General features: G+C 38.6%; 1 long non-coding RNA gene across 2 annotated transcripts in view; it reads left to right on the top strand.

Annotated features, from left to right (window-relative positions):
* The window catches only part of LOC107854761, a 22,672-nt gene extending 11,272 nt beyond the window's left edge, over positions 1-11,400 (top strand). For both annotated transcript variants that reach the window (XR_001670113.2, XR_007045173.1), the window contains one exon: positions 10,932-11,400. This is a non-coding gene — a long non-coding RNA (uncharacterized LOC107854761). The remainder of the gene's footprint in view (positions 1-10,931) is intronic.
* The last annotated feature ends 8,902 nt before the right edge of the window (positions 11,401-20,302 follow it).

Genomic DNA, 20,302 nt, shown 5'->3' with positions numbered 1-20,302 from the left:
TCTAATGCTGACGACGACGTTGATGCCTTATCACCAACCTGACGACTTATCACTGATGTCGTTAGCTCCTCTGCAACTTTGGCTCTTGCTTTCTAAGGCTGACGACGACGTTAATGCCTTATCACCAACCTGACAGCTTATCACGAACGTCGTCACAAAAATGTCTTTAACTCCCATTCTCTGTTTAAGATTGACGGCATCCTTGACAGCTTATCACCAGGATGACGACTTATCATAAACGTCGTCAGCCATACTTGTCCTTTATTTTGCTACACTTTTCAGCCTTTTTGCATCCATTATTCTTGGTTCTCCCACATCTCAACATTTACTGCAAAAATCAAAGTAAACTAATCAAAAACAACTAAAGTTGCTCAAAACCTTACAATTATTTAGAGTTAAAAGTCTCAAATGTGTTAGCGTAGGCTCACACATTAACACCCTCAACTTAAACAATTGTTTGTCCTCAAGCAACCATAACATAACTAAGAGAATACAAAGTACAATTTGGTAGCTAACTACTCATACTAGTTTAGAATACATTCACCACCTCCAAGGTCAGTCAATTTTAAAGCTCACTGTTGATGTTTTGAAAAACAACCATGCAGCTCACAAGAATCAAGATACGGCAAGAATTTAGCAATAACAACCATGTCATACCAAGATCACACTCATATGAACAAGTCAGTGACTAGCAACATACACCGTGTGCCCTCACAATAAAGAAACCCTTTTTTTCACTCATATCAGAATTCAAATACATAAATAGAGGGATAAAACAAGACTTACTCTCAGAATGAAGTTCCAAACACTGCATGTCAAATGTTATAGGCTTGCCCTTACAGTCAGTACCCAAGTTTTCAGACAGGTCAGTTAGGATCACTACAGGGCTTTTCTTAAGTTTTCACCAACCTCTTCCTTCTTTTTTTCTTTTTCCGAAGCATCAATAGAACTATCCAGCTTCTCAGACTCCACTGGTTTGCTTTCTTCAGATTCATCAACAACCATCTCACCATCTAAAAATTTGCCTATAGAAGGGCCAGGTAAGATCTTACCACTCCTAGTGGTAATCGCCATACATGAGCCATCATTCTGCGGATTTTGAACCGTATCACTAGGTAAAGTACCACTTTTTCTTTGGTTCAGGGTTGCGGAAAGTTGGCTCATCTACTGCTCCAACTACTTGATAGAAGTGGAGTGTGAACTAACCAACTGACTGAGGGTAGAGAATTTACTTTTCATAGTGGTTACCCTCGAGTTGGTAGCCTCAACTCCCTTCAACAATTTTTCCATCATGTCCTCCATGGATATCTTGCTAGATCTAGTTGGTGCAGCATCCCAACTTCCAGGAGGAACATACAAACCACTCCTACATTATTGCTTCTCCAGTTTCCTTGCTCCCTATCTTTATAATCAGGCTTGTCATAAAAGTTCCAACCTTGATTCCCTTGGCTATTGCCTCAGAAACCCCCTGATTATTGACATAATTTGCCTTCTCATCTGCATCACAAACAACAGTGCACTGAGATTCCGCAGCCTTAACCTTTTCAGTCTTGCCTGACAGCAAGTGCTTGGTCAGCAAGTCTATTTGAGTCTTTAAGTGAGCCATGTCTTGGTCTCGCTCCTCATCCATTCTGTGCTGCTTCGCAGTCATACCACCAGAAACAGTCATGGTAGCTACCACAGAATCCCTGGTATGCCAAGCCCTACTCTGTTTGGTCATTCTATTCAGCATGTCTGAAGCATCTTGAAAATAAAGGTCAATGAACGAACCACCTGCAGCATTATCGACAATTGGCTTTGTCACAGAGTTAAAAGCTCTGTACAAAGTCTCCATCAAGTGCAAGTCCGTCATGTTGTGGTTCAGACATTGTGCCATCTTCTTCTTGAATCTCTCCCAAGTTTCATGCAATGCTTTAGTCGGGAGCTGTCTGAAGTTATTGATTTCGTCCCTCAACTGTACCCTCCTGGAGGGTGGAAAGAACCGTTCTAGGAATGCCTCTTTCAACTTTCTCTAGTTGGCTATAGAATCGGGTTCCAGCTTATTTAACCACATTGTTGCCTCCCCAGATAGAGACAATGGAAACAATCTCAACCAGATCGCATTCTGGCTGACTCCCGAATTATCAAAAGATTGCAAATGGTGATGAAGTTCACCAAGTGCATGTTCAGATCATCACCAGGAAGACCTCCAAACAACCCCTTTAGATTCAGGAGTTGGATCATGGTACTTGTTATGCTGAATTTTGCACCAGGTGCTAACGGTGGAGGAATGATAGCACCCGTTACACCTGCTCCGTCCATTTCTTCGTCATCGTCATCAACCTCATAATGGACAAGCTGTTGACCATACCTTCTTTTGACTGGACGATTTCTGTTAAAATTTCGCTACACTGGTGCAGCAATTTGCTCAGCTCGCCTTGGGTTTTGAGGATTCAGCAATCCTCATCACCCAAGTCTTTATCATCAGGGTTTGGGTGACGTACTTGTTGACCCTGGTTCTGTACGTTCACCTAAGCCCTGGCCAAGACTGCCAGTCTGTCAGTCTCTTGCTGTTCTGCGATTCTCTCGATCAGCTGAGGTTCCGAATTAATTAGTAATAAAGGTTCTCCGGAACTTCTTGTTTTTGGCATAAACAACAAGGAACCTACAATAAACAAAAATAACAAATAAACGTAAATCTAGGAAACCTAACTAACAGTTAATTAGCGCACACAAATTTCAGTTTTCAACCGTATTCCCCGGCAACGGCGCCATTTTTTATAACGCTCAAACAACACTCTTGAATGGGTGTAAGCGATCGTTGTCAATATAAAATCCAACTAGGTTGGGGTCGAATCCCACAGGGAATATGGTGTGAACTCAAGTCGTTTATTATTTAATTTACTGATAGTTTAATGTTTTCTGAAATGGGGTTTAAGTTTCACAAATGATTTTTTTTCACTTTAATTTCCATGTTTGTAACCAAGATTTTATGAAATAACCAGAATTATGTTCACTAGGGCTTACGGTGCATGACAAATGCTAAATGTGACTCAAGATTCTCACGGTGGTTAGGATAACAAGCTATCTTTATCGATGGTATGCTCAAATGTCTCTCGGCCTATTTAAGCATCTAATTTCCTAATCCTCTCGAACTTAGGAAATCGCTATTCACTGCCCAGATTTTACCTCAGGTTAATCAACTTTGTTACAACGCTGATTATTAAACGAAGTATTTTCGAGTCCCTGTTGATAATTCACTTCCTACTGTATATGATTTCTTTCTCAAGCAAATCAAAGTAGGTGTGTCTACTGTTTGCAACCAACAGACGTTAATTAAAATCTCAGAATTATCAAGAAATCCTAACACCTATTAAATTTTGAGTGTTTAGCACATCATCATGACCTAACCCTAGATCCCATAATTCAGGTTAACGGAGTTTATCCACTCATGATGCAAAGAATGAAACACATAATGGAATTCATAATTGAGAAGATTAACTTACAGGGATGAATAATAATTAGTGAATCATAGATTAGATCACAAAGGAAAATCCCCAAAATAGTTGTATTGTTCGAATCCAAAAAGATAGAGAAAGAAATATCGGAATATATTCTCCAAGACTCAAAGTATCGAACTCTCTTTTTGAATAATGATGATGATGAATGAATGAATAATCCCCTAGAAAACCCTAAAAAAAGCTTTAAATAGTTCAAACTAAATAAGGAAATAAAATTAAAGTTGGAGCTTTTTCTCGGAATAGACGACGACATCCATGACAGCTTATCAGGAGTCTGACGGCTTATCACGGATGTCGTCATCTCCTCTGCACTTTTGGATTCTACTGTCTAATATTGACGATGACGTTGATGCCTTATCACCACCCTGACGGCTTATCACTGATGTCGCAGCTCCTCTATAATTTTGGCTCTTGCTTCCTAAGGCTAACGACGACGTTGACGCCTTATTACCAACCTGACGGCTTATCATGAACGTCGTCACAAAAATGTCTTTAACTCCCATTCTCTGTTTAAGACTGACGGCATCCTTGACAGCTTATCACCAGGCTGACGACTTATCATGAACGTCATCAGCTACACTTGTCCTTTATTTTGCTTCACTTTTCAACCTTTTTGCTTCCGTTATTTATGGTTCTCCCACATCTCAACATTTACTGCAAAAATCAAAGTAAACTAATCAAAAACAACTAAAGTTACTCAAGACCTTACAATTATTTAGAGTTAAAAGTCTCAAATGTGTTAGCGTAGGCTCACACATCATTAAGAAGTATAGGATTGCCATATTGATTAAGGATATGGACTTATCTAGAATTATGGTTCATGCTCGACAGATTGAGAAAGAGAAGCTTAAGGAGAAAGAGAGAGAGAATAAGAGGGCCAAAACAGGTAGTTTTAACTTTTCTCAACCAACGTCGAAAGGTGGTAAACGTTCTCAGTTCCGTCAGAAGTTCTCAGCCCCAGCTTCATTTTCATCTAGTGCGCCAGTGCCTAAGTTCAGGCAAGATAGTTGGGATAGGGCGCCAGGCTCTAAGTCTCAGGGTAGTGTGAATAGTGGTCGTACTAATTCGCTCTACGAGAAATATAGCAGGCATTATCAGGGTGTGTGTAGAGTTAGCAGTGATGTGTGTTTGGGATATGGCAAGCTAGGCCACAATGTTAGAGATTTCCCAAAGGTTGGTCAGCAGGGTCAATCCAACCGTCCTCCAGTTTTGGTCGATCACTAACTCAGCAGGGTGCCACTTCCAGCGCAACTAGTGGGTAGCGTTAGAATAGGTTGTATGCCCTCCAGACCCGGCATGATCAGGAAAGTTCTCCTTATGTAGTTACGGGTACGTTACAGGTCTTTCATCTCCACGTTTATGCTTTATTAGACCTCAAAGCTTCACTCTCCTTTGTAACCCCTTATATAGCAGTTGAATTTCATTGTCAGTCTTGAATTTTTAGCAGAACCTTTCTCAGTGTCTACCCCAGTAGGTAAATCTATTGTAGCCAGACGAGTATACAAAAATTGCCCGGTCACAGTATCTCAGAAAATCACCTCAGTTGATCTTGTAGAGTTAGAGATAACTAATTTTGTTGTCATTCTCGGCATAGATTAGCTCCACTCATGCTAGTTCCCTAATGAACCAGTCATTGAATGGAGATGTAGTACCTTTGTACTTAGGGGTCAGATCATTTCTTATCTTAAGGTAAGAAAAACAGATAGCTAAAGGGTGTGTTTACCACCTTGTTCTAGTCAAGGACTCTAGTTCCAAGACTCCAAGTCTCAAGTCAGTTTCAGTAGTAAGGGAATTTCTTGGTATATTCTCTGAAGACCTCCCTAGAGTTCCTCCCGAAAGGGAAATTGATTTCGTAATAGATCTTCTTCCAGATACCCAGCCTATCTCTATTCCACCCTACAGAATGGCTCTAGCTGAGCTTAGGGAATTGAAAGAATAGTCGAAAGATCTCTTAAATAGGGGATTCATCAGGCTTAGTATTTCCCCATGGGGTCCAGGCTTGTTTGTGCATTAGAAAGACAGTTTTCTCAGAATGTGCATCGATTATCGTCAGTTGAATAAAGTCACAATCAAAAATAAGTATCCATTCCCCAGGATTGATGACTTATAAGTATCCACTCCCCAAGATTGATGACTTGTTCGACCAAATTCAGGGTGCTAGTTACTTCTCTAAGATAGACCTCAGATCCGGCTATCATCAGCTTAGAGTCAGAGAATGTGATCTTCCACAAATAGCTTTCAAAACTTGGTATGGTCACTTTGACTTCCTAGTTATGTGTTTTGGACTAATGAATACCCCTGCAGCTTTCATGAACTTGATGAACAAAGTGTTCAAGTAGTACTTGGACATATTCATCATAGTATTTATTGATGATATTCTTGTCTATTCCCATAGTGGAAAAGATTATGCAGACCATTTGAGAATTGTATTGCAGACTCTTAGATCCCATCAGTTGATCACCAAGTTCAGCAAGTGCGAGTTTTGGCTAAGATCAGTAGCCTTTCTTGGCCATATTATTTTCGGTGATGGCATTCGAGTTGACCCTTAAAAGACTGATGCAGTGAGAAATTGGCCCAGACTCATTTCTCCATCAGATATCAGGAGTTTCTTGGGTTTGGCCAGCTATTATAGATGATTATTGAAGGGTTTTCTTCTATTGCATCCCCCATGTCTCGTTTGACTCAGAAGAAAGTAAAATTTCAGTGGTCTAATTTTTGCGAGAAGAGTTTTTAGGAGTTGAAGACTCGACTTACTTTAGCCCTAGTAGTGACTTTGCCAGATAGGTTTGTAGTTTACTGTGATGCTTTCAAAGTTGGTCTTGGTTGTGTATTGATACAGAGAGAAAAGGTCATAGCCTATGCCTCTAGATAGCTTAAACCCCATGAAAAGAATTATCTTACCCATGATCTTGAGTTAGCAGCTGTTGTTTTTGCCTTGAAAATTTGGAGGCATTATCTTTATGGGGTTCATGTTGATGTGTTCACGGATCACAAAGTTTACAGTATGTGTTCTCGTAGAAAAATTTGAATATTCAATAGAGAAGGTGGCTAGAGTTATTAAAAGATTATGATATGAGTGTGTTGTATCATCCAGGCTAGGCCAATATAGTGGCAGATGCTCTTAGTAGATTATTTATGGGTAGTGTAGCTCATGTTGAGGATGATAAGAAGAAGTTAGTCATGGAGGTTCATCAGCTTGCTAGATTGGTTGTTCAGTTGAAGGTAGTTTATGGGTTTAGAATGGTTCGAAATCTTCATTGGTTGCTGAAGTAAAAGAAAATCAATATAGGGATCCCAGTTTGGTTAGGTTGAAGGAAACAGTTAGAGATCAGAAAGTATAGGTTTTCTCCTAAGGGGGAGATGGTGTGTTGTGTTGTCAGGGCAGGTTATGTATTCCATGTGCTGATGATTTGAGGCAGCGGATTTTGGTGGAAGCATATGGTGCGCAATATTCCATTCATCCACGAGCCACTAAGATATACCGTGACTTGCGGAAAGTCTATTGGTGGAGTGGTATGAAGAAGGACATTGCAAAATTTATAGCTAAGTATTCAAATTGTCAGTAAGTTAAAGTTGAGCACCAGAGGCCTAGTGGTACATTGCAGGAGTTCATCCCCACTTAGAAGTGAGAAGTGGTGAGCATGGATTTTGTGACAGGTTTGCCTCGTACTCGTCGTCAGCATGATTTGATATGGGTCATTGTGGATAGAATAACTAAATTAGCTTATTTCTTACCAATTCATACTTCATACTCAGCTGAGGATTATGCCAGGATTTATATCAGAAAGTTGGTTAAGTTGCATGGAGTTCTATTGTCTATTATTTCAGATAAAGGTACTCAGTTTACCTCTCACTTTTGTAAGGCTTTTCAGAAGGGTCTTGGTACCCAAGTTTATCTCAGTATAGCCTTTCATCCTCAGATAGATGGTCAGGCAGAGAGGACTATTTAGACCTTAAAAGATATGTTGAAAGCATATGTTATTGATTTTAAAGGAAATTGGGATGACCATTTACCCTTGATTGAGTTCGCCTACAATAATAGGTACCACTCTGGTATTTAAATGGCTCCGTTTGAGACTCTTTATAGAAGAAGGTGTAGAACTCCTATTGGTTGGTTTGAGGTAAGTGGGGATGCTTTGATAGGGCCAGATTCACTGTTCAATGTGATGGAGAAAGTTTAGTTGATTAGGGAGTGGCTGAAGATAGCCCAAAGCCATAAAAAATCTTATGCACTTGTGAGCAGGAGAGACCTTAAGTTTGATGTTGGTGACTTAGTCTATTTGTAAATCTTGCTCATGAAGGGAGTGGAGAGATTTGGAAAGAACGGGAAGCTCAGTCCCCGATATATTGGTCCTAATAGAATCTTGAACTATTTTGGGAAGGTAGCTTATGAGCTAGAGTTGCCTACAATTTTGGATCAGTGCATCCGGTATTTCATGTTTCTTTGTTAAAGAAGTGAATTGGCGATTCAGCTGTTGTTATTCCTTTAGAAAGTACAGGTGTTTGGGATAGCTTTCTTTCGAATAAGTCCTAGTTGAGATCCTAGATCATCAAATTCGCAGACTAAGAAACAAAAACTTTCGCTTGGTTAAAATTCTATGGCGGAATCAATCCGTTGAGGGAGCTACTTGGGAAGCAAAAGCAGATATGCGTACCAAGTACCCTAATCTTTTCTCCACAAACTCAGAATCATCTTGAGGTAACATTTTTCCTTAGATCGACTCTTTCCCATTCTCAGTTCTAGCTATATAATCATCCTCATGTCATTGCATGTATTCACAAAATCAGTTCAGTTCATGTATCATGTTTTAGACTCAGTTATGTATTCATGTTCCAATCATGCATGTTCAGTATGTGATCTCAGTTGCCTTAGTATAGTACTCTCAGTCTAACCAGTCTTATTCGAGGACGAATATTCCTAAGGGGGAGATATTGTACTACCCTGTACTAATCTTAGTTCGATTCAGCTCTTAGTTGCATGCATAAGGGGCTTAAGGTCTGAAAATTTCACTAAGTGTTGGGGACTTAGTCATTTTCAAGACCCCTAAACTTTTGAGTATTTTTAATTGGGTCTTCTCAACCCCGAGACGTTGGTTTTTGAGTTAAGTCGTGTTCAGGGACGTAAGAAGTATGTCTCAGAGGTTTTGGATTTTTCGGACAAGGTTTAGGGCATGTTTGGATCACAAAACCAGAGGGTCATTGCGATAAGCCCACGTCATGGCTGTATTCCCGTTCTCATGCAGATCGCATCGTGGCGAGGGAAATGAACGACCGCGATAGGACCACATTGCGGTAAGCCTGTCGAGTCCAGTTTTTTATTTAAATGGTTGAGGGGCAATTGTATCTTTTTCCCCTCAACCCAATCGTTCATATTATGATTTGGGCATCAGTTAGGGTATAATTTTGCCTTTCTTCTCCAATTATCCTCCCAAGAAAACCATTCTCTTTCCCCAAGAACACAAATTCAATTCCTTCCTCCCCAAGAAATCAAGAATTCAAGTTCCCCAAGTTCAAGAACCTTCAAGAAAGCATCAAGATTGGTGTTTTTCCTTTTAAGTTAAAAGTTTAAGGTATGTGAGGTGTTCATTCATGGGTTCTTTTCACCCATGGAGCCCAAAACACCTTTTTTAATTAAAGAATGAATTTTTCTATTATTATGGCATTTTATATTACTTAAGATGGGTTTAACTTCATGGTGATTTTAATTCAATTCAGATCATGTATGATTCCATGCAAGATTTTGCATTCCTCATGCTATGAATTTGAGTTTCCCATGCTTTATTCAAGTGAATTCCACATTAACTCTGCAACTTTATGATTTCAGTCATGTAATCATGTTGTTTTCCCTTATTTAAAGCATTCCCATGTTTAAATTCATGATCCCCACATGTATGATGAAATGTCTATGCTTATGGGTTTTGAACTATGATCCTTTACTACAGTTTTTAAGCTTGTTATTACATTTACTGATCATTCAGTGCCGGTGGGTTATGAATACCCGATACCTACGTATTTTACATGATTTTCAGATTTTTCAAGTATAATTCAGTTAAACCGTGATTATTCCTATCTATTCAGTTATTATAATCATAATGAGCACTATAAGACATGAAATCACGTTCAGTTAAACTCAGTCCAGTTTCAGTTCAAGTGTCAGTTCAGTTGGGAGTAAGATTTAGCACCGAGCGAACCTAGGGATGGGGTCTCACCTGCCATTAGATGGTGTGACCCTTAGTAGCAATCCCAGAGTTCTAGAACTATGTAGCCGGCGTAGATTAGAGATATCTACCTACCTGTTGGGAGTTGACAAAGTGTTTATCTGCCAGTTGAAGGTGAGACATATCTCATTAGAGAACCTGCCAGTTGAGGGTGACACATCTCATTAGAGAACCTGCCAGTTGAGGGTGACTCAGTAGTCCTTTGTGACATCAATTTAGTGAAGCCACATAGCCAGTGTTAGTACCCGTGTCACGGTACTGACACCCTTCCAACTGGGGTTACAGGTTGGACCCCGATTAACTCAGATTGGGGCATGTTAGTTAGATGACACCTCCCACAGTCTCAAATAGTATTCAATGTATTTTCAGTTCAGGTTTGCTTGACCAAGTGTATAGATTCTCAGTTGTTCAGTTATCAAATTTCACTCTTTTAGTTTACCGATTATTTCAGAAATATGTATATGCTTGGTCTTGTATTCTCAGCTATTACAGTTTTCATTCATTCATGCTTAGTTATTTTATGTTGTTCAGTTAGTCCTTATCTCATGTGCACAGTACCCCATGCCAGACCTCATTATATAACAGTACATTCAAAGTACTGACAACTTACTCTTCTATGTGTTATGATGTCTTATATCATAGGTTTAGAGTCTCAGTTTTCTAATCATAGTTAGACAATCAGTGGTACTCACCGGCTGTAGTGGTGAGTCCTCATCCATCAAGGACATATTGTCTCTTATTCAGTACTTTAGTATTTCATTATGTTCAATCAGTCGGAGTTAGTTAGGGGCTTGTCCTATTAACTCCTCTGTCGGTTAGAGTCTTCCAGACATTCAGTTAGACACTTATCCAGTTTATCAGTCTTCTCAGTATTATCAGTTGTTTTGAGTTGACGGTTAGATTTCAGTTTTTCAGCAAATGTTTCATACTTGTGGTTGAACCACATTTTAAGTATTCAGACAAGTATTACATTCAAAAGTTTATCTTCCGCACATGTGTACTATTGTTATTTTATTCAATGCTCACAGCAGGTACCAGCTCATGCATTGGCTTGTGGTCACTTGCGACCGTAAGCACCATTGTCGCTACTAGGGGTAGCCTCGGGGCATGACACGTAGACATCCAAATTCATGCACTATTATTGCTAGAATTGTGTTCATTAGCCTAATTTTCCATTGGAATGTACTAATTTTCAGTTTTTGTGATCTTGCAGGTCCTATGATGAAGATTAATGGAAATCAAGTTGAAAGAAAAGGAAAGTAGGAAAAAAAGGACAAATATTGGAGAGCAGAAGGCCCTCAGTTACCGCAATCTCAATCCTCAAAGTTGCGATCATGGTCAGTTATCCACGGATCAAAAGACCCTCAGTTACCGCAATCGTAATTGAGCGGTTGAATGTCCAATGGCAGTTTTGTCATTTCACACAGCTGAGCCCAATTCTCGAAAGGGAGAAACCCTCACACAATTGAGGCATCTTCTAACCAATTTTCCAGTTTGTATTGAGAAAAACCCTACCAAATTAGGAAGAACAATTGTTGTTAAATTTTTCCAAGAAGATTTTAGTTATAATTTCAGATTAAGCTTTAGGATTCTTCTTGCTTTGTTATCAATGGATGCATTGGGTAATAACTTGGGTATATCCCTTTTCTCAAATCTCATGAGTAGCTAAATATTTATCTTAAGGTTATGCTTGATTAAGGTGTTAAAGTGAATAGGTATTGATTATTAGTCGTAATTAGTACCTATTGATGTTGGATTTTGCTACTGCTCTATGGTTAAAGTAATAATTATGAGTGAAAACCCCAATTGACTTGGATCACACATCATCCTTATAAGAGGGATGTGGGTGATGAGTGGTAGTGAACAACTATTTGATACTAGTTATTTTCATTAGCATTGTCTTAGAAATTAGAATGTTATATGAAGTAGCTAGGTTGATTGGCACCATCCTAGAAATAGGAGTGTTAAGTTGAGGTTTTGGATTGGTAAAATTGGCACCCTCATGAGGTATCAGAGGCAGACCTGACTTGGCAGTAGAGGGTGCACGTGCACCCGCTAGCCTCGAGAAAAACTTTGTATATATAGTTTGTATATCTGTATATATATCAGGGTGTTATGTTAAATATATGTTGTGTACCCCTGAAAACAATTGACTTGATTGGCAAGATGGTTGAGCATGCCAATTAAAGTCTTTTTTTATTGAATGATGACTCGGGTTTGAAACCCAACAACAACATTGTTTTATTGCTCCTTTTTCCAAGTACACTATTTGTTTGTTGTTTTTTGTTTGGAATTTTAAGTGCAAACACACACATATATATATCAATTGATTAAAAAAAATTCCTACTTAGTAATCATTTATTTTACACTTTTTCTTTTTTCTTTTGTGTTTTGTGGACATTGTCAACGTATTTTTTAATTTTATTTCGAAATACAAGATCCCCTCCAACTTTAAAATGTAGATATTGTCCCCATCTTGTATTGTAAATGTTTATTTCTTTTATCTTTTGATAATTGACTTATTTTAAAAAAAAATTAGTAATTTAAAGTTTAAGATAGGCTTAAACCAAACGTTTTCCGTACAATCATCTAGCAAACAAATCACTCGAATTTCATATTTTTCAAAAACTTTTTATTATTATTTAAAATATAAAAGTGCATTGAATTCAAGTATGATGGATAACATATTTTTTTTTCATATTAAATCTAATTAATGATATTCAATAATATTAAAAGTTTGCTTATAAAATACTATAATTAATAAGTTTTCAAAGAACTGCATGTCGAACTTTGACACTATTAATTACTATGTTAAATATAAAGGTGCACCCGTCAAGTTCAAATCCTGGGTTCGCCTCTGTGAGGTATTCAAAAAATTCATGAGTGAAGTTTGGTGTGTTGTTGAAAGACTTGCATTAAGAGTTAAAATCTAGCCTACTCGAGTCTTTGGCTTAGAAATGGACTAAACCTCAAAACACCCATGCATGTATGACCCCTAGGATAAGCATAACCTCAAGACTCTTCTTTTATTAGATTTTAATCAATAATTGTTGTTCTCATTTAGTGTTACAAGTTAATTTTATTCAAACCATGTTTTAAATCATACTCCTCAATTTAATTTATGTTTTGCTTTAAGTGTATATTGCGGGTCAACGCTTAGTGACTTTCAACATACATAGGATTCGAAGACTAAATTACACTCCCCGTAGATTCGATCCCAACCTAAGTTAGATTATTATATAGACAACGATCGCCATGCACCAAAATAAGGGTGTAAGTTGAGCGTTATCATAAATGGAGTCGTTGCCGGGGAATGAAATTCAAAGTTTGCTTGTGTGGTGTTGATAGTAACTTTGGGTTTACCTATAGTGTTTCTTATTTACGTTGTTTGTTGTTGTTGTTTCTTTTATAGGTGAGTTCAATAGTATCCACGACGCAATGAGTAAACATGGAAGCAATGCCAGGACCTTTGATGGACCCCTTGATGATGATGACCACCTCCATGATACGGCGTGTGCGAGTGCCATCCGCATCCCATCGAATAAAGGGAATGGGGTATTCCACATCACGAGGGTAATCCTACACATGCGACAAATGAAAGGTCTCTTTGGTGGTCAAGCTCATGAAGATTCAAATCTACATTTGAAGAATTTTGTTTAGGTGTGTACCCCGTTTGACATTGCCCATATCACACAAGAGTCCATACGGTTAAGCCTCTTCCTATTCTGTACTAACGGGTGAGGTAGTGTTATGGTTACGTTCTCTACCCATCGAGTCCATCACATCGTGAGTCGAACTTATCAATGCTTTCTTAGATCGATATTTCCCATTTTCAAAGATGTTGCAATTGTGAGATGCAATCACAAATTTTGTCAACTAAATGGGGAGCCTCTATACGAAGTGTGGGAGAGGTTTAATAAAAATATTTTGCAATGCCCTAACAACGAAGTGCTAGAAAAGACGTTCCTCCAAATATTCTATAAGGCGTTGGACCAACTAAATAAAATCGTAGTGGACAATGCGGCCGGTGGGTCAATTGTGAGATTGTCATATGGAGAAACTTTGATTTTGCTTGAGCAAATCACAAAGCAAAATAGGGGGTGGCACACCTGGGATACCGAGGTAGCCACAGGTATCCCCGCCACTTCGATTGTGAACAAAGAGACAAGAAAGAAAGATGAAGAGGGGAGGAAAATATGGCCAAAATAATGACACAATTGACCTCCTTACAAAGCATGTAATGGGTGCACTCACAAAAGTGGTCAATGTCGTGATCTCTAAAGGGTATGATGAGGATGAGTCAAATGCCCTTGATGAAGAAATAAGATACTTGGCAAACTATCCAGGGGTTCCCCCCCGACCTATAAAAGGCAAAGAAGGAACTAAGGTTAGAACGATTATGATTGAGAGAGACAGAATGGTATGACAGAGATAGAGATCGTGATTAGATGGATAAAGAAAAGGAGTATGATAGATATGTGCCCCCATGACCGAGTGAAAAGCAAGGAGTCAAATGTCGTGGATCCCGAAAAGTTCAAAATTGAGGATGTGCTTGCTTGAATCTTAATGAAAGTGGAAGGGATGGACAAGATGGTCCAAGATCTAAAAAGGGACTTTTCTTAAATCAACCAAACGGTTATATCACATTCCGCATCAATCAAATAATTGGAGGCCCAAATTGGCCAAATCTTAACCGCACTTAATTCTAGGCCTAAAGGTGGCCTTCCTAGTGATACTGTGGTGAATCCAAAAAATGATGCCCATGTCATGGAAATCATCACTAGAAGTGGCAAGAACCTTGGTGATCATATGGTTGAGGGTGAGAAAGAGGCTAATGATGAACAAGCGAATATGAAGAAAAATTGCATGGATGAGTCAAAGAATAATACTCTAAAGTATCAAGGGGATGATGAAGAACCAATGATAATTGAAGAGATAGTTGATGGGGAGGGGGCTCCTAAAATAGTTAAGGGTGGTGAACAAAAGATAAATAAATCACAATATGACCCCTTTTCTCCTATGAAAAGCCCTCATCCATTCCCACAAAGAATCAAGAAAAGGGAGGAGAACGTCAAACTCAAGAAGTTTCTCGCTAAGTTTAGCAATCTTTCAATTAATATCCCATTGCTAGAAGCCATTCAAGAAATTCCGAGGTATGCTAAGCTAATGAAGACATTGTTGTCCAAGAAATACCTTGTAGATGGGGAAACCATTGAAGTGACCCATGGTTGTAGCCCTATCATGATAAGTGTTATGGCGGAAAATAAAGAAGACCTGGAAGCATTCACAATCCCTTGCACCATTGGGACACACAAATTTGAAAAAACATTGTATGACCTTGGAGCAAGCATAAATTTGATGTCGTATGCAATATATCAAAGACTTGGTTTCGGCACACCTACTCCCACATAATGAGGATCTTGATGGTGGACCACTCTATTAAGAAATCGGTTGGAGTCTTGTATGATGTCTTGGTGAAAATCGATAGTTTTATTTTGCTAGCAGACTTTGTAGTCCTTGATTGTGAAATCGACTAAGAAATACCTATTATTCTTGGAAGACCTTTTTTATCAATTGGGAGCGCAATTATTGATATGGAGCAAGGGGAAATGAAGTTTCGGGTGCAAAATGATGAGGTTTTCTTTCGGGTGTGTAAAACTGAGAAACAACCAATGAAACTACAAAGGGTGTCCATCATTGATGTAGTAGACATGGAGGTTGATGATGGATACCTCAATGATCTAACTTGAAGATTGAAGAACGTCGTGCCGTAATATTAGATTAGGGATTGGATGGGAAGTAACTCATCATGACATGAAAGTGGCTCGTATGCTTTATAGATTATGTTTGTTGTGATTGATCCATGCAAATTAGGAGCCCAAAGGGGCTGATTTTGAATGATGTTAAGTAAGGAGAAGTGTGGTGAAATAGAGTAGTGGGCTGAGCAGGGGAAAACAGAGGACCAGAAACTATCCTCAGTTACCACGATCACCGTGTAACCACGATCGCAGAACTTTGATCGCGATCATGATCAGGACTGGGTTAAAACTTGAATAGTTAACCAATGCTTTAGCCATACTACCTCTTCAATTACTATCAAATTGGAACCATATTTTATTTTTTAGAAGCATCCAATAGTGTATTGAATCATCCCTGCATTTCCTACTCCGGTATGTGCTTAAATTCTTTTTTTTATTCTTGTGTGCGGGCCTTAGAACTCATGTCTTAGGAATGACCTAATATTATGATTTGCATGCTAAATTCGTTTTCAATTGTGTCTCTGGTGTAATTGGTTGTTGTTATTGGTGTGTGCATTGGTGGGGAGGTCTTGAGTACCCTAATTTTCTCAAAATTGATAGGAATAGCATATGCACACCAAATGTCCGATAAAATGCCCGAATAAATCCCTTACTAGTTTTCTCGTGTTCTAAGAGCATGATTGAATGTCTAAGGGCTGTGTTTCTTGGTCTTAATGTGAATTTTTGATTTGGAACACAAATTGGCATTGAAAATGAAAGTTGTGGGTTGTGACCAATTTGGTTCGACATGCCTTAGATACTGTAATGGCGATCACATGAGAGCGATCGAGGCTCGGTGGCCCGCGATCATGATATTTGAAGCTATTTTTTAGCTGGGACAAAAAATCTACAAGTCCATTTCTTGCACAAAAATTAGCAAGACACCATCCCATTAGTTTAATTAAAGAACATAGCATAGTTTTCACATGAAAATATTGATAATTAATGTTGTTGTGTTGTTCTTAGGTTTTCAAAGCTAAAGAAGCAAGACTATGACCAAAATCGCTTCATGGCTCCTGAGTTCCAAACCTTGTACTATGCTGGCCTGCCTAAAACAAAGCTACTCCCGAAGTAAGGCATATGTTTAGATAAGGTGCCGGAAAAGATCCCAACATTCTATGACAAATTAGTGGCCACCAGGTGGAGATGTTTCTCCTCGGATCCATGTCGGGCAAAACAACATTGGGTGAGGGTGTTCTACACTAACCTCAGTGTAGTATCTTTCTCCAAACCAATTATAAGAATCCAGGGAAAAAATGTTCACTTCGGGGCCGAGAAAATAAATAACTTGTATGGGCTATCGGATGTGGACATGGAATAGTTTGAGGCAAAGAGATGTGAATCAGGGAGCTGGTTAGTTAAAAGGTTATGTCATAGTAGAGAGGTCTCTTGGGCTTCCACCAAGATAGGGATATCATTGCATAATTTCATGGCTGAGGCAAGGATATGGTTAGCCATCATTTGTAGTTGTTTTTCCCCGTGCGCTAATATGACCTATGTCCTAGATTCGCGAGCCTAGATAGTTGTATGTATCTTAGACAATATTCCTTTGAATGTTGGACGTCTTGTGCTTTCGGACATTAGGCATTTCAAGAATCAAGGTAGATTCCTACTATTATTTCCTTTTTTGATCACAGAGCTATGCAAGAGAGCCGGGGTTGAGGAGTACACCGAAGACACTTGGGTTCATCCAAGACCACCATTTACCCTCTTAAGATTTGGGGTGAAGGCGCACTTGGTAAGATTAAGAAGAGAAAGATCGACTTAGGCTAGTCGACAGATAAAGAAATAGACTCTTGCAGGCCATTTACAATAGGGTCGTTTAAGGAGATCTCGGTCGAGATAAGGGCAATCAAGGAGCTTGTGTATGGATTTCCTACAGGGACAGGAAGGTCTTCTACCGCTCGCCAATCTTATGCTGCTCAAACTGACTATGAGTAGTTTCCAGCAAATTAGAAGGAGCAGGGGGCCACCATCTCTAGGCTTGAGAGGATATACTCGTCCTTAGAATAGTTGCATAAGAAGCTTAAGTATTCTCACGATAAGATGAGAAAGAAGGAGAAGAAGAGGGACAAATTCTTCACTAAGATGTGGAATGGGGTGAAGGGCCTATGAAAGGTCCTGAAACCCCTCTTCTCCCCGGGTGATGGTGATGATGAGGTCCCAGCTACATGGTCAGACTCAAATGATGCCGAGATCGAAATCGATAGTTCTTGATACGATTACAGGGAGCACCCTCTACTCTTTTTGCTTTCTTGATTATGCAGTGAGGTCACTACTAGCTTTTAGTTGGGGTGCAAGTCTCCGTATTCATTTAATGCCTTAGTGTATATTATTTGGATATTTGTTTGATGTTTTTATTTTGTTTTCTTGGATGATTTTATTTCTATTTTGGGTTGTAATATTTGGGCACCCCTATGGTGCCTATATTTGATGGATTAATCATTTGATTTTATTTTTAAATTTTTATTTATTCTTATCTTGTTTTGATAATGATGTCGAACGAGCCTTTCTCTATGATAGATTGAGTGACGACATTCTTAAGGAAAAATTGTCGTGTTTGGGCTTTGATCCATAGATGCAGGGGAAGTCTGAGTACTCGTGGCATTGTAGATTTGAAATCGCTTTTATACCTATGGTGAAGTCTGAGTAGCCATATGGTTTGCCCTTATAGATCCAAAATATAAGATGGCGGTTTGGTTTGATGCTTACAATAGCCAATATTACGTAGTGAAAATGCGAAACAAACATCCCTCTCCGTCCTAAATTTTTGTAAAAAATCAAGGGCATGAATGTGAATGAGTTTGTAACAACGCTTTCCTCTTTATGTGACTCCAAAGTCTTTAGTTGGTAGTGTGTGACAAATAGCTCCTTTTGTATCTAATAGGAAATGTATTTAAGCCCCCTTGAATAGTTTGCATGCCTTGTGTGCTGAGCTTAGTAATTTAATTCTCATGCTTACTTGTGTCATCTAGAACTTTCCCCGTTAGTTTCTCAAAACTAATTGTGATTATGCTTGGTTGGAAAAATGATCTTAAGCCATCTTTGCGAATATGGAAACCCACTTTAGCCTAAAGATCCTACCCGTACATAGAATGGTATCCCTAGTCACTCATTTTGAGCTTTTGAACCTTTTGTTGGCAACCATATTACAAGCCTTGAACCATTTAATTTTACCCTTCTTTTGAACCCTATCCTTCTTAAACATGGAACTGCAACTTGAGGCCAAAAGCCTAAGTTGAGGGTGGTGAGTCTTGGAAGAGGTGAACTTGGACCATGCTATTATGAGTGAATGCCTAATAGTTAAGCAAAGAGAGTAAGTGAAAAAAAAGAAAGGAATCATCAAAAAAAAGAAATGTATAGATTGCACAAAAGAAATCAATGAGAAGAAAATGCTTTCAAAAGATGGGTGAATCAAGATAATAAAAGTAGGCATATGTGTAAGTCAGAAATTAATGAAGTGGCCCACAGTCTGAAGTTTAATCAAACAGTGTGATGTAGATATTCAAGGAGGGTGTAGTCACTTTGTTCCCAAATGATATCATACCCTTTCCCCGAGCTTACATTACAAGCTTGAAAAAGTCCTTCGAGATCTCCAATCAAGTGTGTTTGAATTAGTGACGATTGAAAATAAGGGCAAGCATATGGTATGATGCTTGTTCGCATTGAGAGATTCTTTTTTAGAGTGTGCACCTACACTTTAATCCCTTGTTGCATGATAGATACATTGGTGTATGGGACTTTCTTTTGAAAGGAGGCATGTAGACTAATTGATGTGGGTGAAATTGTCATATTCCAAAAATGAGGCAAAGGAGTGTAGTTGTGTCATTATTGATGGAGAGTCACTTATAGAGAGTTAGTGGTTGTTGTTTAGTTATTCTTTAAAGTCTTTTACATCCTTGAAAGTGTGATATAGTTTGAGTGGAATTGTGAGAATAGCTTTTCCCATGCTTGAAGGCTAATTGTTGGTGCTAATTGAGTTCGAAATCATTATGATCATTTAGTTGTATGAATATGCTGATAATTGCATAGTCTCATTGAGTAACAAGTAGTGTTGCTTGAGGTAAAGCAAAGATTTAAGTTGGGTATGTTGGTGAGTGACAAATTTACCACTCATAGACATCCAAATTTATGCACTACCATTGCTAAAATTGTGTACATGAGCCTAATTTTTCATTGGAATGTACTAATTTCCAATTTTTGTGATATTGCAAGTTTTATGATAAAAATGAATGGAAATCATGCTAAAAGGGTAGGAAAGTAGGCAAAAAAGGACAAAAAATGGAGAATAAGAGGCCCTCAGTTACCGTGATCGCGATCCTCAGAGTCGCGATCGTGGTCAGTCAACTAGGGATCAAAAGACCCTCAGTTACCGAGATCACGATAAGATGGTACATGATCGCAAAAGCGCGATTGCGATCCAAAGAACGCGATCGCAATTGAGCGGCTAAATGTCCAAGGGCAGTTTTGTCATTTCACGCAGCTAAGCTCAATTCTCAAAAGGGCAAAACCCTTACACAATTGAGGCATCTTCTAACCAATTTTCAAGATTGTATTGAGAGAAACCCTAGTAAATTGGGAAAGAACAATTGTTGTTAAATTTTTCCTAGAAGATTTTTAGTTATAATTTGAGATTGAAGTTTTGGAATTATTCTTACTTTGTTATCAATAGATACATTCGGTAATAACTTCGAAATCTCTCTTTTATCAAATCTCATGAGTAGCTAAATATTTATATTGGGGTTATGCTTGATTAGGGTGTTAAAGTGTATGGGTATTGATTGTT

The sequence above is a fragment of the Capsicum annuum genome, chromosome 9 (assembly GCF_002878395.1).
Source record: "Capsicum annuum cultivar UCD-10X-F1 chromosome 9, UCD10Xv1.1, whole genome shotgun sequence".
In the NCBI taxonomy this organism is placed as follows: Eukaryota; Viridiplantae; Streptophyta; class Magnoliopsida; order Solanales; family Solanaceae; genus Capsicum; species Capsicum annuum.
Note: the sequence above shows the minus strand (reverse complement) of the source record. Positions and strands in the feature narration are given on the sequence as shown.